Source organism: Benincasa hispida, chromosome 8 (genome assembly GCF_027475165.1).
Source record: "Benincasa hispida cultivar pf3 chromosome 8, pf3_genome.v1.1, whole genome shotgun sequence".
Lineage (NCBI taxonomy): Eukaryota > Viridiplantae > Streptophyta > Magnoliopsida > Cucurbitales > Cucurbitaceae > Benincasa > Benincasa hispida.
The window spans coordinates 24633585-24656544 of NC_143485.1; the positions used below are offsets into that span (position 1 = coordinate 24633585).

Here is a 22960-nt window from a genome sequence, read left to right on the forward strand (position 1 = left end):
TGCCCTAACCAATGGTATGTGGATTATTTATTAAACTAATATTGTAAGTTCAACCTTCTATTAGTCATAAATTTCCATGTCTAATTGATTTGTTAATCGTTTTTTTTAAATTTTTTTTACAACCTATTAAAGACGAAATTGTTCCAAATTGATTATGTATTCTTCAAAAATGTAATTGTAATTACGTTCTATTTAATCCATTTCTAAAAAAAAAAAAAAATATTACTGTCTATCTCACTTGAGCTCTATCTAATAAAATTTTGAGGTTAAAATTGAAAATCTTTAAAAGATAATAAAATTAATACATCCTACATGTGTATACATATAACTATACGGTTGTATCTTTTTTCATATAACTCAACCCTTACACTTTTTCATTATACTAAATCCTACCGACAAATTCCAAATAAAATTCTATTGATAAATAATCAATTTGAAATTTGACACATATGGTTCAATGCAATTTGCAGTTAATTTGAACATGATTAATTAATGAAGTAAGGTTGAAGATTTGATCTGATTATATTCGCTTTCATTAAACTCAATATACATATAAAAAAAACTTGTTGACTCCCACGTTTCTCTCCCTCCATTTATTGTAGATTAAAGATTCAGAGTCATTCCCAACCTAACACAACTACAAAAATAATGTTTATTGATTTTTTTAAATATCAAAAATCACTTTTTTTTTACGTTTATTCTTGACATTTTAAAAAACATCAAGGAAACCAATGTTAAAAATGGCGATTTTCTTAATGTTTTAAAAACATCAAGAAAAGTGACACTTGATATAAAAACATCATGACACTTGACATGTTAGAAATGTCAGGAATATGAGGGTTTTTAACCTGTTAAAACATGTCAAGTATATCTATAATCTTGATTAGGAAAAAAGTCAAGAAATTTGCTTGTGACTTTTTTAGCAAAATTAATGTTGACGTTTTTACTTATAATTGCTCTTGTAATTTAATCCAACAACCACATTAGATATATATATGATATACATTCACCAATCAAATAAACAATACACGCATTGAAGTTATATATCAACCAAATTTCCACCTATATATCTTTATAAAAACTTCATTTCTTTAACCTTTTCAATATTACAACCTCGTAAAGTATTTCACTACAACAAATATCCTCTAAGATAGCTCTTCAATCTAGCATTGTTGAAAGAAGGATATGAAACAGGGATTAAAAAGGTGGAAAGTTTGATATTGAAAAAAAAATATTGATTTGATTTGAGGGATGTGATTAGGGAAAAAAGGGAATCCTAGCACCAAATCTCTCCTTCTCTTCCTCTCTTTCACGTGGAACCCCCCCGCCCCTCTTTCACAGCCGCCTGCATCAAACTCCGATCGGCAGCCTTTTGTCGCCGTCCCTCGCACCGTCGATCGAAGCCGTCCTACAGATTGCCGCCCAGTCGATCCGCTTAGTCGCCCTGCCAGCCAACCGCGTCTCATTCCCTCCAGCCATGCACCGCCAGTCGTCACTGTCGTCGTCAAGATCCGTGTGTCCGGCAGCCCGATTTTCCCCTGTTCCGGCATTCATTAGTGTAGACCCACGATTTCATCACTTTCGGTAGCATGGAGCGGCATTTTCCTCCCTTTCGGTAAGGTTCGACACACTTGCCCATTTAATTTTGACGTTGGATTTGAAACACCCATTACTTTATGGCTCCGAATTTCTAGGATTAAGCGAATTCGATCACCGATCAGCAAGGGTTTGGGTTGTTTTGGGCAATTTCAGTGGGTAAGAACGCTCTAAATTCCTTTCCAAAACTAGTTTAAGGTTGTTTCGGGCAAGTTCAATACTGGTGATTTTAATAGCTATTTTGGTTTGAGTTTCAATTTACACTTCTCTATTTTTTTCATTTATGTACTTCACATCCATTTGAAGAAGCATTCACACCAAATTCCACCAATATTTCCAGTTTGCCCATACACAATGTGGAATTAAAGAAAGGAGAGAAATTGGGAGAGTGAATTTGGTTGGGGTTCTGATATTTCAATGAGAGTTTATCACTGTTAGCACCCTTGTTGTAAGTTTTTCTCACTATCAGCATCCCATATTTCCAGTTTGCCCATACACAATGAGCTTTACTAATTCAATGTTCATTTTCATTCGAACCCTCACTCATAATTTTGATCTTCAGTTATTGTTCATGTTCACTAGCTTTGCTTCTTTTTTATTTTATTTTATTTTTTTGGATGAATTTAATGAGCCATTTTGGTCCTTTTTTGATTGAAGTATGGGTGCAAATTCAATATTGTTTTGTCAACCTGCTGTTTAATATTATTGGGTTAGCTTCTCTTGAACATGAAAAGAATATGTACGAAGCATAGAGAATGGTTATGTAGTTGTACTGTTTTAGCTAGGGTTTTTTTTTGTAAATTCTCCCCTAAGAGAGTGAAGTTTCAAGAATAATTTCTTAATGACTTCCATTATGTTGAAAAGCTTAAGAGTTTTAGGATGTTTTATAGTATCCTTTATCGTTATTAATGGGGTGACAGTGCTAAAGATTATGGATAAACTAAGTGTATTGTGGATGAACTAAGTGATAGTAGTATTCTTCATATAGAAGTATTCTTCTTTCCTTTCTTGATTACCTTCCTCATGTATGTATAAGACCAAATCCATTTGATTTCTAAAAAGGCTTTCTAACATAGGAAGATCTTTTATCCATACCGAAACTGAATTTAAACAAAATGGGATTCCTGTCAAATTGTTGTTTTCTAATATTGATGTTTCAACCAATTATTTAGTTATAGTTGACATTTAGAGTTGCTACCACTAGTTATTAGATACCACCACCGAGTCTAGAGGTGTTTTTGACAATTATGACTATACTGTAAATTTTCAAGGGATGGATTCTCATTTGCAATCCTTAATACAGCTGGAACCATTTGAAAGTCATAAACTTAGTACTAGGATAAACTGAAGCCAAGGGGTAGGATGAAAATTAGAAAATTGTTGTATGACGGTATGAGATAGTAGCCATATGGAAGTATCTAGTATTTGAAACTAATGTTCATCTTTTTGGCATTATAGATTTGTACATGATTTGAAGAACAATAAAAGACATAGATATGGATCATTGAATTGTGGAGAGTGTAACTATGAAACCCAAATTTCCATTTTCCCTACTTAAGCAGATGATTAAAGGAATTAACTAAGTACAAGTTAAATCCTATGTTGAAGAGAAGGAAATTTCTAAGTGTTGAATGGATTTTTCTTTAGTTTTGGAGCTAAGCCTTATTTAGTAAAATTTAGCTAAGTGTGGAGTTGATAACTTGTAGAAATACAAGTTATCTATACTGTTTTATTTAGATATTGCGGCTAAAAGAGAGAAAAGTTACGTCGAATGTATGAAAATTAGCTAAGAAATGCAAGAATTATAAATTGTGGTAAATACACCCACTAACACCATTGCGATGGTAGAAAAGGATGTTTCCATTTTGTTTTGCAGGAAATCAAGTCATCGCATGCGTTCATGGCTCAAAGATAAAATGAACAACGCATTTCCGTCACATTGCGCCCGTCAATCAATAATGAAGAGACGATCAACGCAATGACGGTGCATGCAACCGTCGATCTAGAGCTTAACTTCAATCGCATGCGGTAATAAAAAAAAAAAACACCGCATGCAAGCAAACAATCGGAGATGCAAAATAGCAACACAATTGCGGAGGATTCTGACGCGTGTACCGCTAACTGTTATGCATTTCTGACGAGATTGATTGCGTAACAGAAGGAATATTCACTTCACCATTTCAGGAAATGCCTTAACAATAAAGTGGGGACCACATTGCAAAGAGTCAAAGCTTAGCCTATAAATAGCCTCTGCAATTCCATTGCAAAAATATACTTAGATACGGGAATATTTTGATATTTGTATATTGAGAGAGAGACTGGTCTGAGTGCTGATCGGAGTAGATCCAGGAAGAATTAAGAGACAAGGCCGAGAGGTGAGTCTCAGGGCAAATCATTTCAATCCCCGCCGTTGAAGCTCTGTACCAAGGTCACTTCTATCAGACGAGCAAGTCTAAGAGGCAAGCAAATCCACCGTCTAGATCTGTGTCAAGACGTTGGCACTCTTTTGTATTTGTTTCTATCTCTTTTCATCACTTGTACTCATCTTCTTAATCTCTATCATTCACATCATGTATCAGACACTTAATCTTAGTACTAATTGTATTGACCATTTCCATTATCATCTCTCTGTTTATTTTTGTTTTTCCATGAATCGCTTTCTTCATGATGTTTTCTTAATCCCCTGGTAATTAGTAAGAATTAAGCAAGGAAATTAATCTGTGCTAAAGAAATAGTTTTGTTTAGCTAAAAACATGTTAGACGACATCTTCACCTGTGAGAGCAGAAATGAAGATGTCCTTCTGCCTGTCAAGAGAAGGTTGGAAGAATGCGTTAACTAAAGTGAGACGTACTTCCAGAGATGGAAGCAACTTTGCATTCATTACGTTCATCCCTGTTTCAGCACAGAGATGTGGGAACGCGGTCGATCACCAAGAGGTGTACGCCAAGGGAAAGTGGAACCTTAGTTATATCTTTAACGCAATTAATAACTTGCGATGTTTTATTAGTTATTCTTTCTATTTTTGATTCATACATAAAGACTTATCACCGCATACCATGATCCTTTGTATAAACTTCACAGTCAGTCTCGAACTCAGTATCATGTATCTTGTATCATAATAGTTTAGGTTTACTTTTATCGCACTTTTACTTTATTATTGCAATTTATGTTTCTCGCAATTTACTTTCCTGTACGAACACACTCTTTTATTAATTGTAAAACAGGTCGCATATATCACGAACGTAACGCATTAACGACAACAATCCCTATGTTCGACCTTGGATTACTCTGGGAAACTTGTGTTGGAAGTATACTTGGTTTCAGCGCAAGGAAACTTGTGACAACGCATAGCATACTATAAGTATTCCATTAATAACGCATACATCTAGAAGTAGTATCGCATGAAATGTAAATAAGCATAACACAGCATCCACATTCCACCTCCATCTTCATTCATCATCGTCCATATCCATATATGCTTATATATACTTAGAGAATAAATTTTGAGTTTACAAGTTTATGGCGCCGTTGCCGGGGATTGGTAACGATTAGTATTGAATACGTTTGTGATATTTTGCATGACAGATCTCTTTGTACTGGCTGTTTATCGCGGAGAGCAGTCTGACGGTTTATGAGTACTTGAGCGTCCAGAAATTCTAAGCTGACCCAGAGATCAGGTGTATTTTTCGCACAAGAGCACATCAGGGCCGAATTAAGCAGAGAAGAATCATGGATAATAATAATGAGGCACCCGTAGGGAATCAAGGGGAAAGTTGGTCATCGCAAGACCCTATAGTCCTGAAACAAAGCAGCATCTGGTGAAAAGACAACTCTACAGTTCAATTTTTTTGTTATTATGATAACAAGTTGTAAGAAATTTTGGGCACATGTAGGACATTTTGTAGAGTTAATCCCTGAAATGGTGACAGTTTGCCTTTTCCAGAAACAGGAGCAAAGGATCCATCCATAATTCGAATCCTCTCATTTCCAGCGCTTTGATAGTACGAGAGAAATCGATCGGATGAGCCAATCAAGTGATCGGTCGCTCTTGGATCTAGAATCTATAACTCATTCCCTTCAACAAGGAAACTAAAAAATTGAGGGTTACCTGATTGAGCATCTGTTCCGATCCCTATGGTACCTGAATCACCAGGGTTGGTCACTAGAGGCTGTGTCTAAGGTTTTGTGGCCCTCTCAACCGATTCACTCACTAGAGCACGACCAGATTTCGACTTGTCATTTGGAGGGCGACATTTACCATTCGGAGGGCGACCATGCAGTTTCCAGCACTGATCCTTCTTGTGCCACTGTTTTTTGCAATGCTCACGAACTGGGGGTGTTTTACTATTCTGCTTGTCACCATCAGATCCAGCGGATTTCACCCCAAAGGCAGCTGACTCTACAGTGGTAACACCCGACCCATTCATTGCACTTGATCTATCTTCTTCCAATTTAACCTCTGAACAGACCTCCATGAGAGACGGTATTAGTTTTTGCCCTAGTATTCGACTCCGAACTGTATCAAATTTGGGGTACAACCCTGCAAGAAAATCATACACACGCTCAACCTCTTCTATCTTCGATTATTGAATTCCATCTTGTGGGCAATTCCAGATGATCTCCTAATATAGATCCATTTCTTGCCATAACAAAGACATCTTGTTGAAGTATGACGTTACATCCATGCTCCCTTGTTTGCATTCATGAACCTGTTTACGTAAAGTATACAGGCAGGATGCATTCTGACGCCTCGAATATAACCGTCGGACTGCATCCCAAATATCTCAGGCAGTGGCTGAATAGAGTAAATGTTTCCCAATTTGTGGTTCCATGCTACTGATCAACATCAAGCGGAGCAAAGTATCCTCTGCCTTCCAGACACGCTCTTGAGGATCTCTAGGATTCGGTCGTGGTATCTCTCCAGTCAAATATCCAAACTTATGGCGTCCCTCAAGAACTATTTTAATTGTTTGGGATTAAGAGAAGTAATTTTGTCCATTCAGCTTCTCTCCTGTGATCATTCCTGCAGAGTTTCCTATAGTCCCAGATAAAAGATTAGCAGTAGGAAGAGTAGGAAACATTGATACCAGATTTTCTGAATAAATCAAGGAAGAATCATGGTCATTCAATCTGGCTCCAAGGGCGGCCATTTGTTATTGGAGACTAACCAATTATTGTTGGAGTTCCCCATGAGATTCAGATCTGGAGTGTTTCTGTCCATAGGTCATGGGATTTTCTTCAACGGAATTGTCCATTCAAAACTGAGGTTGAATTGGTACACATGAGGAAGAGGTTGTCCACCATGGTACTGTGAAGAGGCTACTGTCGGAATCCCATCGGCGGCAAAATACGGCGACCGGTGATCAACGTTGCTTCCAGACGGCTGCAACAGTGGGTATCGGACAGAGGGCTCGGCGATCGGCTGTGAGGTTGAAGAAAACGCGCCGATCTGACCCGATCCGGCAGCTGGAACAAACCCACGGCTGTCTGGAGCAAACCCGATCATGTGCGAAGTCAAGACTGATCGTGTGCGAAGTCGAAGGACCCTCATTAACGATGTTCAGCTGGAACGGGCTGGTACGCTGCGTTTGCTGCGTCTGGGAGCTGTTCGGCGTGCCGGCTGGAGCGAATCCACCAGAGCCCTGTATCGAACGCAATTCAAGCCGAGTTTGAGGTCCGAGATACGCGCTGACTAGGTTGATGATGCTCGACGATTGAAGCTGTTCAAGGTGGCGCCGACTGGGTTATTGAAATCTGGTCGTGGGGCTCCAGATGGGTCGAGTTGCGCTAGGTTTAAGATGGTTTGGAGATATCGATCAACTGCTGCTTGAATCACAGCCACATTAGCTGTGTCTGCCAGTGTACCTTCACCTATCAAGTTTGATGACTGAGTTTCTTCTATCAGGGCTAGGGTTTCATCACCTTGCTCTGATACCATATTGAAATAGAAAAGAAAGAAACGACACAACAATTTACGTGGAATACCCTAATTCAGGGAAGAAAAACCACGATAGAAAATGTCTTATTATTTTAATGTCATACATCCAAGAGACCCCAAGCTCAGATATAAATAGGATGAGGTGAAACCCTAATTTAGCAAATATAGAGTAAACTACAAAAATGCCCTTAGGGCTAATTCAACATATTTCAACATAAATGTAACTACGTAACAAGTTACCACAAAAAGAATGACTTTCGACATAGGAAGAAGTTTATTTCTATAAAAATTGAAAAAATAAAAAAAAATACATTTGCAAGTCATTGCCCAACTACAATACAAAAGAGAAAGTGCAAATGACTTCAAATAAAGCAAGAAATATCAAAATAATAATTTAAAAATATGCAAGCAAAAAATCTCCATTTTACCTTTTTTTTTTTCCTTTTTCCCCTGCTCCTACTAATTTTAGAGAGGTCCTCAGCCAAAGTTGTATTTAAACTAAGAAGATAATAAACTTTTGAAATGGTAATCAAGCGGATTTAAACCAAGAAGGTAATAAACTTTTGAAATGGTAATCAAGCCATATTTAAATGTGCGACTTTCTAGACAAAATGTATGACTAGAGGTAATGAAAAATGGAAGAAATGCAACATACCAATAGCACATAGTGTCTTCAAATCAAACTTCTCAGCTAAATCAGCATGTCCTGCCACATGCACCATAATACAATGTCAATAACTTTGAAAGTTATAATATCACATGTAGATTCAAGAATATACATGAGAGATTAAGCCCTAACTTTGAAAGTTCAAGCCTTAAACCAAGAAAATCAAGCATTGACTTTGAAAGTTCATGCCTCAAACTAAGAAAATCAAGAATTAAACCTAATCTAAACTAAATCTACTTACTTCAATGAAACATCTCTTTAAGATTGATGGAATAATAACTCACTCAGCTAAGACTGTTCTCACCTATACAAATCAAAGAACGATGCTCATGAGCAGGAGTTCATAACTCACTCAGGATTGAGATCGAGTTACTTGGTTATCGTTTGAAATATAAATCTCTTTAATTAATGGTGTTATAAAGAGAAATTATATATTTCATGGTCTGGTCTTATACAAACTCATTGTATAGGATACCCCCACTAACATGTCTTGACATAAATGATTTGGATCAAATCATTTGTAACACTTATAACATTTGTAATATTTACAACTTGGGTCATATATATAAGTTTACCCGGACAAGGCATCAAACCTTATCCATATACTATAGACCTTTTAGGTTATTTCTTAAGCACAATTCACTCTACATATTGTTCAAGTTACAATAAATGACCTTGGATCTTAGTTTATTAGATTTTGAGTTATGTAAATAACAAATAACACTTATTTGAAAATAGATAATAATCTATTTATTAATAATTTGTTTACAAAGATTTACAGACTACAAGATTTAGGACATAAATCCCCACAGTTAGTTGGTAACCAACATCATACTCATGTTACCATATATATACGATGATGGTTTGTTATGATGTTATATTGTATCCCAAAATTGTATGCATATTAGATGACAGTTGTAAACCGACATTGATTCTATTCCAAGTTGTTTTGTTTAGATGACGTTTGATAGTCATTATTATTGTAATCTACGATGATAGTTTAGAACTAATATTATATCTGTTGTAATGTGCAACAAAATTAGAGGCTTTTGTTTTTGTGATCCTCTTCAGAATCAGAGGCCTCATTTTCATAACCATCGCTCACATTGTTGTCCGTAGGCATGGTGTGAACATCTTTTGCGACATTAGGAAGAACCAGCTAATCATCTTCATCACTTATTATTAACTACATAAAACACTAAATACGTTTATTAAATACCTTATATGCTTTGTTCTTTGTAGAGTACCCCAAGAACCTTCATTGCTCTTCGGGTCCCACTTTCTTCTAAGTTCCCTATCTACAAAAATGTAGCAAGGGTTGCCAAAAATATAAAAATATTGGACATTTGGCTCTCTCTCCCTCCAAATTTCATAATTTATGCAAGTTGTACCAGGTTGGAAGACAATCTTGATATGGATATGGCAAGCAGTGTTGTGGAGTATTAGGGGCTAAAAGTTTTTCTCTTAGTAGAGGTGTGAGGAATCTGTTAGTTTTTTGGCCCTTAATCACACATAATTTCAATTAATTAATTAATTAACGTTTTGATGATAACAAATCTACTTTTATTTTTTAAGAATTTAGGTGTTTCAAAGTGTCCATTGCATAGAGCTCGGAACAACGATTCTAATGCAACTTGAATCACTCAAATCGAGTTCAAACAAAGAAGATATAACCAAAACAAGTTTAATGAAAAAATCTCGAGCTGATATCGTGGTTTTCTCATCAAAGTGGACCAATTGAAAGATGCCACTTGTAGTAACAGAGAAGCGACACATGATGACCTTTTGATTTTTGATTGCTTTTAAAAAGAAAATGAATTTAATATTATTTTATGTTTTGTGTCTAACGGTTAATTTTGGACACATGATGGACTTTTGCTTTTTGTTGGGTTTTTAAAAAGAAAATAAATTTAATATCATTTTTTGTTTATGTCTATTTCAAAAAGAAAAAAAATCTCCATCATTGATTTTTCTTTTTAATCAAGATCTAAAGGCCCAAATTGAATTTGATTTTCTCCTCTTCTCTCTCTTTTTAAACTCATCTTCTTATCTATACACAACAATTTTTCATTAATTTTCAATCCTCTCCAAAAACACATAGCCTCCATTGTTGTTCTCTCCAAGTTTCAATTTTCTTCTTTTTATCTTTTTCTTGAGAGAGATATTTTAAGTTGTGAGGATTAATTTATTGTGTATTACAACTTTTAAATCACTCTATTGAGAGAGTTAAAAGTGTGTTCTTTATTTTTATTTTTTTGGTAAACTATTGTAAGAATTTCTCTTGATCCTAGAAAAAGAGTAACGGTTTGGTCCTCAACCGTGGAAGGATCGAGTTTGTTCTTGCACCTGAAAAAAGAACATAACACGGTTCGACTCTTAAGCCGTGGAAAGAGTCAAGTTAGTAGTGACATACCCAAGAAAAGCTTGGAAAGTGGATGTAGAAAGGTTGGGTAGAACCACTATTAAAATCATGGTGTCAATTTATTTAGTTTTGCAATTAATTTATTATTATTATTTATTTGCATGAAATTAATTGCTATAATTTATCCTAGTTGTCTATTTAGATTGGTTGAATTTATCTTTACATACCTCATTTCAATCTTTTTACTAAAATTAAATTAGATGCTTAAAAGTTAAAAGTGTTAGTTTTAATTACTTGGCTATTTTGGATTGAATTTATTTACATGAATTTCTTGTTTAAATTACTTTGCTAGCATAAAATATATCCATTTGTTTAAATTGGGTTCACGTTGTTAAAAAGTTTTAATTAGTTTAAATAAACTCTATTTATCCCATCGTATAGATACTAGAGAAATAACTCCCTTTTCAGTAGAGAGACCAACCTATAGCATTCTTAGATAAATCTTTCTGAGCAGATTTAATATTTTCATGATCAAGTGACCAGTTTCATTTAAGCCTTTAAAATGTTAGAAGCATTAATTAAAGATATTTGGAGACCATAAATAACAGTTATCTAAAGAACGCATAACGAAATACTACATTTGCAAGTTATATAATGTTCATAAACGATACAAAAAATATAAAAGAAAAGGTGATAAGTAATTTTTCAAAAATAAATAAATGCGGAGAAAGAGGACTTGTTTGGAGTTCTTCCTGCAAAAAACAATAAGAAAGAGAATCATTACGAAAACTTAAAAAGAAATTAGAATTTGTATAAAGTATATATAGTTCATGAGAAATGATGTGGGAAGAGATTGATAATTTTGGATGTTCTAAAAAAAAAAAAATAAGGCCAGAAATTGATCGGAGATGTCTTAGTGATTAAAGAGAGAAGAAAAAAGAAAATAAATAAAAATAAAATAAAGATCTAAGATAGTGTTGTGAAATTGAGGTGTGAAACGATGCACAATAGATTCACGAAAACAAATATAATATAATTTTAAATATATAAAATAAATAACTAAAAATTAGAAAAGAAATAAATAAGATAATACAAAAATTCAAAGTGGAATAATCAAGTGAATTTTCTCACTAATGTGTATACTTTCAATATCTACATAATGCCATTGTTTATAGACAATTTGGTAAGTAGGTAGTGGAACTACATGGATACTAAAGATGTATAATTACAAGACACACGCAACATGAAGAATGACTCATGGGCAAATGGAAGAGTGACAAATGGCTTTTAGGACACTGAATATTGAGCATCTATTTTTGTAATATATATAATACTCTTCTTTAGATGTCCATTATATATGAAATATGTCTCGTTTAAAACCTTACTAGAAAAAAAACCCAATGGAAAAAAAATCCCAGGGAAGGAAAAAAGTATAAATATTTCATATAATTTAATAATCCTAAAAGAATACAATATATTTTCTCCCCCTCGTGGAAACATCACTTGAAATATCTGAATCGCCGCATTCCAATTTTGTTGAATAATTTTTCAAAGGTTGTGGTAGGTAATGCTTTTGTAAATAAGTGACTAGGTTATCCTTCGAACAAATTTATTGTACAGTGAGACCATTTTCTTCGAGATCATGGGTGTAGAAAAACTTTGGTGAAATATGTTTTGTTTTATCTCCTTTAATATATCCTCCTTTGATTTTGGTTATACATATTGTGTTGTCTTCGATTTTTACTAGAAGACAAGTCACATGTTTCACGAATGTGCTAAGTCATTGATCTTAGTCATACACATTCTTGACTAGCCTCGTGAATTGCAAGAATTTTAGCATGCTTTGAGGAAGTGATCGTTATGATTTGTTTCACTGATCGCCAGTATATAGCAGTTCCTCCACATATGAATAAATAACATGTTTGAGATTTAGTTGTGTGTGGATTAGATAAATATCCAGAATCTGCATAACCAACTATATCAAATTTTAATTTGTTTGAATAAAACAAACTCATATCAATCGCTCATCGGAGATAACATAGTGTATGCTTAATTTCATTCTAATGTCTTTTTGTTAGAGAATAATTATATCTAACTAATAAATTTACTAAAAATGTAATATCTGGTCTTGTATTATTAGCAAGATACATAAATGTGTCAATTTCACTAAGATATGATGTTTCAAGACCAAGAAGTTCTTCATGTCTAGTTAACAAATATCCATTGGAATGTTTAATGGATGTACTTTGTCCATATAGAATCTTTTTAAGATTTTTCCTGTATAAGTTGATTGATGAACGAATATCTCATTTGCTAAATGTTCAATTTGCAAGCCAAGACAAAATTATGTTTTTCTGATATTTTTCATCTTAAATTCTTTTTTAAGATATTCTATTACTTTTGAAGCCTCTTCAAGGGTCCCAATTATATTTAAGTCATCAATCTATACAGTTATAATAGCAATTTCTAGCTATGATTTCTTTATAAAAACACATGGACATATTGGATTGTTTTGATATCCTTCTTTCAACAAATATCCACTCAGATGATTGTACCACATTTGTCATGATTATTTCAATCCGTATAATGATCTATAAATTTTATTGAATACAATTCTCAAGAAATTGATTTATATGTTTCAGGTATCTTAAATCTTTTTGGGATTTTCATAAAAATGTTATTATCAAGAGATTCATATAAACATGTTGTGACAACATTCATAAAATCCATGTCCAGGCTTTCATACACAGTTAGACCAATTAAATATCTTAATCTAATTGCATCCACCACTGGAGGATACGCGTCTCCTCATAATCAATACTCAATTGTATCCCACAAGTTTGACACCTTTTGGTGTTCACCCTACTAGTCGAAAAACCTGATGTTTTGAAAGTGAATTTGATTCATTCTTTCCACTGGAGCCAATCTTTTCTATATTGACATTCTTCAACAGACTAAGGTTTATAATCCTCATTTTCATATATAATATCAAGTGTAACATTATACATAAAAATGTTGTCAATAACTACATTAGTTCGCTTCTATCTTTTTCTTGTCATGACATCGTTTATTGAAATCTCATTAATCTTTAGATATAATATTAAATATATCAAATAAATAACTAAAATTTAGAAAAGAGATAAATAAGATAATGTGGAAATTTAGAGTGGAATTATGAAGTGGCAAGATCTCACTATAAATAGGCAATTTGACAAGTACTAGAATTACATGAATACTAAGAATGTATAATTACAAAATACATGGACAACATAGATATGGACAACATGAGAAATGACACATGGGGAGACAGAAGAGTGACAAATGGCTTTTAGAACACTTCATTAGACATCTATTTTTGTAATATATATAAAAGATAGTACCTTTTTTTAGAAATAAAAAGATAGTACTTAAATGTAGAAGAAGATAAAAGTACATTGGTTATAGGCATTTGTATCACCCTGGTCATCAACTACACTCTCGTATCATACATTATAGGATATATTTATTAGTTCACGATCAAAAAAGTACGTAGTCGAATTTCTTTATACATATTTTACACATTGTGTATGTCAAAAAGAAGGTGATGATTTTCAATTCCGACTTCAATTCTCCAAAACAATGCTCCCTAATATATATATATATATTTTGAAAGTTCGAACAAATCTGATTTTTAAGATCTTATTCTAGAATAATTTGGTTTTTAGTTTTTAATTTTAAAATAAGTCGGTAGCACTCTTTTACCTTTTAATATCTTATTTTGTTAACATTTTTTTGTCTAATTTTTTAAAAACCAAACTAAATTTTTAATATTAAAAAAATAGTTTTAAAAAAATAATTCTTACCTTTTCGAATTTAGCTAAAAAATCAACTCTTTTATTTAAAAAAGATCTAATTCATCGTAAGAAGTTGACATAATTTTTAGATACATCCTCCATTATATGAGATGAATCTAAAAATTTGCATCTCATATTTATCTCATACATCTTCCATTAATTCATTGTAAGAAGTTGAGAAATTTTGCATAAGCAAACATATATGATCGTGTCAATGGGCATTAATTTACAATTAATTTATAATTTTTCTTTTAATTTTGTCAAGATAAGCATAGTTTTAGTGATATAAAACTTATAGTCTTATATTATTGTTTTTGAATTTAAAGGTTGAATTCTCTCAACTATTAGAAAAAATTGAACATTAATTTGTTGTTTTGGTAAATATTAAGAGAAGATTTTGACTTTGAAATTTTGTGAGATTTTGTAAGATTTTATTGAGTTTTATGTTTTAACTTAAAGTTATGGTTTATATTTGATTCTTGAAAAAATTGAGGTAAGAATTAGATAAATAGAAAAAAATGAGAGTGTCTATACGGAAAAACAAGAATATCTATATAATTTTCTTTAAGATTAGTTATTTTAGAACTCAATAAAACTTCAAACAATTGATCACTATACGATCTATGAGAGTATTTTAATTTAGTTTTTAAAGGTTTAGAGTAACAATGTAAATTTGTAAAGTTTAGCATTACTTTTTTAATGAGGTTAATGAGGTATTAATGATTTCTTTATATACTAATCATAAGAATGTTTATGATATTTTTTTAAGTTTAATGATATTTTTGAAACTTTTGAAAGTTTTAGGTATTTTTAAAACAAAACACTAAGACGGTGTTTGACAACCCAAGGAGAGTTGCGTTGAGTTGGTATTTTTTACCAACTCAACGTTTGACAACCAATTTTAAATGTTGGTGGGGTTGAGTTGGTTCTTTACCAACTCACCCTAACTCTCCCCAATTCTCTCTCCCTCTAATGTTTTTAATGGTTCCACCCATCGGTCTCCGTTGGCGATTACCGCCACCACACTCCGGCGACATACTCTAATGACCACCTTCGATGGCTAACTCCAATGACTAACTCCGAGCTCCAACAACCACCTCTGACGACACTCCGACAACCAATTCCAGCAACCACCTTGGTACAAAACAACTCTGACTTCCACATTCACATGACCAACTTCGACGAAGAACTCTGGACTCCACCAACTACCTCCGACAATAACTCTAGCAACTAACTCCAACGACTACCTTCGCACAAGCAACTTCGGCGACATACTCCAACTACCACCTCCGTTTGCCCAATTTCAATGACCACTGATAAAAATAAAGCGGTGGGTTTAATTATCCACCATTTCATCACTCTTATTTCACCTATTTTCCCATACATTTTCATTACTTTCCTAATTCCCTCAATTACTTTGTCATTTCTATCTATTATGCGTCTCTTAATATTTACTCATCTTCTCTCTTTTTCCGCCTTTTGGTTCATCTTTCTCATTTTCTCTCTTCTTTCTCTGTCTGGCTTGTATGGGTTTTATTTTCCCTTTTCTTTCTCTTTTTTTATTTTCTTTATATGGTTATTCTTTTAGATCTAATTATTCTTCTTCTACTACCTCTGATTCAGAAGATTACTACTCGAGTAAAGAGTTGGGCTACGAGATCCCTTTCTTTTGTGGGTCGTCTACAGTTGGTCTGGTCGGTGTTGCGGAGTTTCCAATTATATTGGTCTAGTGTGTCTGTGCTGCCTATTTCTATTGGCCATGAGGTTGATCGTATTTTACGGGCTTACTTGTAGAGAGGGCGGGTTGATGGTAGGGGGTGTGCGTGTTTCTTAGGATGAGATTTGTTTGCCGAAATCTGAAAAGGGTTTGGGTATCCATCACACTACTTCCTAGAATGTGGCGGCTATTTTGAAATTGTTATGGTTATAGCTGGTGCAGTTTGGTTCCTTGTAGGTTGCATAGATGGAGGTGTATGTGCTTTGGGGCCAGTCGTTGTGGACGATTCGTACTGAGGTGGGGTGATCGTAGTGTTTGAGGGCAATTTTGCGCTATCGTGATAGGCTTAAACCATTTGTCAGAATGCATATTGGTAATGGGAGGAGATGTTTTGTTTGGTGGGATCTGTGGTTGCTTAGGGGGTCTATCCTGGAAAATTATGAAGAGTGTGTGATTTATGATACTGACACCCGTCGTGAGACTAGACTGTCAGATTTCTTATCTGTTGATGGTTGTTGGTTTTGGCCTATGACTACTTGGGAACTTCTTGAATTGTGGGGACTGGTTCAAGATGTGGTGCTGAAGGTGAGTGTTGATGATAGTTGGGTTTGGGTTCCGAGTGGTAATGGTCATTTTGCTATTGCTAGTGCTTGGGAGAGTTTGTGTCCTAAGCGTCCTAGGATGTCTTGGGCATGTCTAGTTTGGTATGGAGTAATATTCCGAGGCATTTCTTTTGTGCCTGGTTGGCGATGAATGATAGATTAGGTACTCGGGATTGGTTGAGGAGGTTGGATCAGTTGGTGGATGAGTCATGTTTGCTTTGTGTGGGTGGGATAGAATCTCATAATCGTTTATTTTTTGACTGTGTGTTTAGGGGTGAGGTTTGGGAGGGTGTGGTGCGTCTGTTGAGTTCGTCTCATCGAGTTTCTGGGTGGGATATGGAGTTGAGTTGGGTGTGTCGGATGGGGTCTGGTAAGGGTGTTCGGAGTAAGTTATTTCGAGTCTCCTAGTTTGCATCAATATACTATATTTGGCCAGAGAGGAATTGTCGGTTGTATGGCGGGCGTCCAAGAACGACGTCTACTTTGTTTTAGCTTATTGTCTTTATGGTTCGTGCGCGTGCTGCTTCTTGGTGGATTGATCTTCATGACCTTCTCTATCTTATTTGTTTTCGTTGTCTTTAGCTTCCTTTTGGTTTCTATGGTTTTTGTGTTGTCCCCGGTTTGTGGATTTTATTTGTTTTTGTTTTCTTCTTCTGGTTGGTTTGTTTGTTTTCAGACTTTGGTTTGTTATAGTGTTTCGTTCTTTTGGGTTGTTCTACTTGTTCCGTCTGTGCACTGTTTTTATAGGGTTTTTTTTTTTTTTTTTTTTTTTGTGGTGCCTTGGCTGTAGGATCCCTTTTTTGTTGTATAATAATACTACCTATTCGAAAAAAAATTATTCTTCTTATATTTCATTTTTTTCTTAGATCTAAAAAATATTACATATGACGTCTTATTATTGTTTCACTAAACAAAACTACCATATGTTTTAAACAACCTATCCCTTGATGTTTTCAAATATTACATAATTCTAATGAAATATTGAAATTTAAAATTATGGTTCAAGTTTTTTTTTTTTTTTTTTTTTTAAAAAAAAAGATAATTTGTACACTAATACAACATAATAGTTGAAAAAATAGACATCAATATTTCTAAAATCTTTTCAATGGTTTTAGAAAAAGGTAAATCCATATTGTACAAATTGGTCAAGTGTCATCCTTTCTATCTAAAACAATGCCAATAATTTCATTTGATGGCACTAATCCTTCCCCTTTTTAAAAAAAAAAACTTTTATGGTAATTAATGATTAAGTTAGGTTTTTGAATGGAATAATCCTATTTGAGTGTTTAAAAGGTTGAATTTAAAATTGTGTTTTGTATATGACTACTTCGTAGAGAATTTCTTATATTTTGAGAATGAAAAAGAATTCGAAGTTTTTTTGTTTTTATCTTGGAAAGATTAGGAAAATATGTGTATATTTGAAAATTAAAATCAATAATAGTAGAAAAGAAAAAAAAAAACAAAATCAATTTTATTTAGAAAAATAGCATCAAATACCCCAAGTCAACATAACTTAACCCTGCCCCTAAACACAGACAATAATTACCAACTCAACTCAACTCTGTAAACCAAACACAAACAATATAACTCTCTACTCTCTAGATAATTTAACTTTCCAGATAATAATTACCAACTCAACTCAACTATTTGCTTTTATCGTGCACCAAATACCCCTTAAGTGACTGTTTGGTTTAAGGGGGTTTTGGATGGTAATTGACATAGACATCCCAAATCCATGTTTGTTCCTAGTTTTCAATACTTTGCTTAGGAATAAGCAATTCACATACATGGTTTCCACACGATTTTCTTTTCCTTCTAAAATTGCAGGTTTTTTTTTCCCTATTCTTCTATTCTTGATTTTATATATAATTTTATTTTGAATATAGTTAATTAATTAGTATTAGTTTAACAAAATTAATATAAATATTTGTTTTAATAAGTAAATAATAATGTATTAAAATATTTACTTACTTTATTGTTACGATAAAAATATATTAAATGAATGCAATTACTTATTTATATAAATTATTAATTAATTAACTAACGATATCTTATACATTTAATTAATAAATTGAGATTATTTAAATTTAGATAAAAAAAAATTATTTTTCAACAAATATAATTGCTTGCTTATTGGATTTTTTTCATAATCAAACAATTATTTATTGAGATTAATTTTAATTGATCTTTCATTGTGAACATATGATCTTATTGATTATTTATAATCGGTTAATTATTTATTATGATTAATTTTTGTTACTTCATTCATTATTAACATATCATATTTATAAAAAAAAATGATATCTTTATTAGCATATCATATTTTATCTCATTTTCACTTTTATATATAATATATTGTTTATTTAAATATATGTTTATATTATTTAATTAAATTTAAAATTACTGACGTTGAACTTAATTCATTAAAAATGATTATTAATACGACATTTATTAAATATATTAATTGATTAATTTAATGATAGATTATTCAATTCTGCAAATATTTATAACTAAAATTATTATTGATTCTTAATTAATTAATTTCTATCAATATATTGAATGACATTTATTGTATAATTAATTAACATATTAAATTTTTATAAGATTATAATGCTTAATTTCATAAAAAAAACAAATTTTTTGTTCATCAAATTCTAATAGCATTTCTTATGCAAGACCAAATACATCAATCTTTGATTCCTATATTGTCAAGTATCCTATTCCCAAGCATTTTTAGTCTTAACATCTATGAAACCTTAAACCAAAGGGCTCATAAGACTTTTCATCCAAAACTAACTGTAAAAGTATTTTTTGAACTCTTTTATGAAGTTCAAGTATTTTTTTTTAACTTTTTTTGAAAGTTTAAGGATATTATTTAATTTTTTTAAATTTTAGGGGTGTTTGGGATAAGGAGTGAAATGTTGAAAAGTAAGGAGTAATGAAATTTAGGAAGCTGGAAATCCTAAAAATCCTGGATTTCCAGGATTTGATAAGATATAAAATCGATGTTTTTAGCAATGGGACCTACCAACTCCTCGGGCCAAATAAGAAGTGAAGTTCGTAACTCTTACTTTCCAACACTTCACAACTCCTTGAGCCAAATACACCTTTAAGGCCGTTTGGTTTAAGATTTTGTGTATGTCCTGGAATTAAGAATGTCTGGGAATCAAGAATTCCTGTGTTTAATTTTATGTAGAAATGTTATCAGAATTACTTATCAATTAAAATTAGTTAAATATTTTTTAAACAAACAATTATTATTATTATTATTATTACTATTATTATTATTACTATTAGTACTACTACAGATGAATTACAAAAATAACTATGTAATTATAATATATTTATTATCAATTAAATTTTTTATGTTACACATTTATATCATCAATTTTTTTAATGAAAATAATATTGGCAATTAATTTATCCATTTTTTTTCCTTCTTTTCTGTAGCTGTGTTAATTAAAGAATTAACTAACTAATAGATTAATGTCAATTATAACCCTTCTATATATATACAAAACAAGTTGATATAGACTAATTAATTTTAAATCAGAGAGCAATGTTTTTAATTAAAAAACAACTATAATTATAAATTAAAAAGTAGTATAAGTGTACAAGATTATTTAATTAAAAAATTAACTTATTTTATTATTAATTAATTAAATAATATTTTTTAAAAGACCAATTAATAATTTTAATAAATAATTTATGATGTTAATATATATTGCCAATAAAAAGAGATTTAAACAAATATAATTATTTTTATTCATATTAGTTCATAGTAATAAAATAAACTATTATATTAGCATTGTTATTAATAAAATTAATTACATATGTTAATTATAAATTTAATTTAAACATATTTATAATTATTAAATCAATTATACAATATCAACTATCAAGAAAGAAAAAAAAACAAATAAAATGAAAAGTTAGAGAGAGAGAACCTATTGGAATTGGAGAAAACCACCTTTTTTGGATAGTTATGCAAAACCTCTATATGAGAGTATAAAATATTTTGGAATAAGATATTCTCATTCCCACGGTTAAAAAACTTGAAACAAACATAGTGATAAAATATTATTTTCTATTCCCATCTCTTATTCTCATGAACCAAACAGGTCATTAAAAGTTTTTTTTTTTTAATCCTAATTACGAATAGGAGTGGATCTGTTAAGGAATAGGGGGCACGTGCCCCTCAACTGTGAGGTACAAAAGATTGGACCGTGCTTTAGTGTTTAGAAGGCACATGGCTATGTAGTTGGATTAATTTAAGGATAATGGTTCAATACAAGGTGGCACATTTTTTATTTCTATTTTGAACATATTCATATTTATAATTTCTCAATATATATAAATATATACATACCTGAATTATTTAAATTTATTTAAATTTTAAAATTTAGTCCATTTTTTTCTTACGTATATATAGAAATATAGAAATATTTTCAAATATTTATAAAATTATTTTGTAATAATTGATTGAATGGTTTTTTTTATTATAGGTGAATAATTGTATAAAGATTTATATAATGTGTCGGGTAAAAACGGAAGGAGAAAAAAAAATCGTAATAGAACTAAGAGAGTAACATTTTTGCATTACGGTTTTTTTTTTTACAACTTTCCAAGAGAAAGTAAAAAATAAATAAAATAAATTAAAAAATTAAAAAAAATTAAAAAAAAAAAAAATCTGCTCTCTAAGTCCGTTGACCTCATCCAATTTGCATCAATAATAGTGTATTATGCAAAATTCTGTCCACGCGTATTAAACGATAAAACTAAACAACCATAATTTAAATAAATTAAAAATTACTCCAACATTAAAGTTACATAATCTAAGTTGGAATTCGACCAAAAGTATCCACTACAAAGTACAAACCCATGGAATAAATAATAATAATAATGCAAAAAAAAAAAGTAGTTAAATTAAAATTAGTTTAGAATGATGAACAGAAATCTAAGGTTAGGGACACGAATCATCGGTTAAAAACCACTTTTAGGATTAGTAGTTCTCTAAACTTTTATGATCCATAGCAATGAACCAAAATTTAGCATTTCTGCATCTAATTTGTTTCTTTGTTACTAATAAGCGGAATTTTGTCACTTTGTTAAGTGGATTTCCAATTGCGTTTGCAATTAAAAGGAAAATTAGATTCAAGATGAGATTTACCTTTATGGATTTGGCTCTGTGTATTAAAATCTAGAATTTCTTCATCTTTGAAGCCATAAATCTTTTCTGTCTTGTTCATCCATCCTCAACACAAGCTTTCTCAACTCCACTTTTGAAGAGCGATTCAAAATTTCAGTAATGGCGATGGAGGCTTCGAGATCGGGGCGGCTGAAAGTGATCATAGTCCAAGGGAAAAATCTCGTAATTCGAGATTTCAGAAGTAGCGATCCGTACGTCGTCGTGAAATTGGGGAAACAGGTGATTCTGATTCTCAATTATCAATCTCAATTATTCTTCCAAAATCTCATTATGCAATTTACAATCGCAATCGATTAACCATTCTCTATTTCTAATCTACACAGAAAGCAAAGACCAAAGTAATTAAAAGTAACTTAAATCCAATATGGAATGAAGAACTCAATTTCACAATCGGCTCTGAACCTACCAGACTTTTAAACTTCGTAAGTGATTCTGCAATCTCGAGATTAATCTCTCTATTTTTCTTTCCAAATCTCATCAGGATTGATTCTTCTTGCGCAGGAAGTGTTCGACAAAGATTTGTTCAAGCGAGACGACAAGATGGGACGAGCATCGATTAACCTTCAACCAATGCAGTCTGCAAGTCGATTAAGTAAGATTCTGAGAATGTCGGTCGGCGAGACGACGCTGAGGAAGGTGGTTCCGGGAAAAGACGACTGCGTGGCAGAAGAATACTCCATACGGTGTATCAACGGCGAGGTGGTGCAAGATGTTTGGTTGCGCCTCAGCGGAGTGGAGTCCGGAGAGATTCAAGTGAGAATGAAGTACGTAGAAGAGTAGAAATTAGGGTTACAAATTGTAAAGGGGGAAATTTGAAAGGAACAATTTTTAACTTAGGATAGGTTCTAATCACATTTTTCTAGGTTAAGACTTTGATTCGTCCACCCCGTATTTATTGGACTCGAATTCAATTATGTTCAATTTTTTTTTAAAAGATATTGTAATTAAAGTGTGAAATGGAGGAATCGAATCTCGAACATCGAAGTCGATAGTATAAATACCATGCCAATTGAACTACGTTCTTGTTGACATATA

General features: G+C 32.2%; 2 long non-coding RNA genes and 1 pseudogene across 3 annotated transcripts; 2 read left to right on the forward strand and 1 right to left on the reverse strand.

Moving 5' to 3' along the window:
- Positions 1–1246: 1246 nt before the first annotated feature.
- LOC120083625 (uncharacterized) lies at positions 1247–4216 on the forward strand. The gene is made up of 3 exons (XR_016531087.1): positions 1247–1615; positions 1695–1755; positions 1903–4216. It is a non-coding gene; the product is annotated as an uncharacterized LOC120083625 (long non-coding RNA).
- A 17794-nt stretch (positions 4217–22010) lies between these two features.
- Positions 22011–22960, forward strand: LOC120083460 (protein C2-DOMAIN ABA-RELATED 11-like; annotated as a pseudogene). Its single transcript, XR_016531149.1, has 2 exons — positions 22011–22144; positions 22249–22960. The product of XR_016531149.1 is annotated as a protein C2-DOMAIN ABA-RELATED 11-like (transcript).
- On the reverse strand, positions 22152–22470 carry LOC150034446 (uncharacterized). The gene is made up of 2 exons (XR_016531150.1): positions 22332–22470; positions 22152–22240 (listed from the first exon to the last, which is right to left on the reverse strand). It is a non-coding gene; the product is annotated as an uncharacterized LOC150034446 (long non-coding RNA).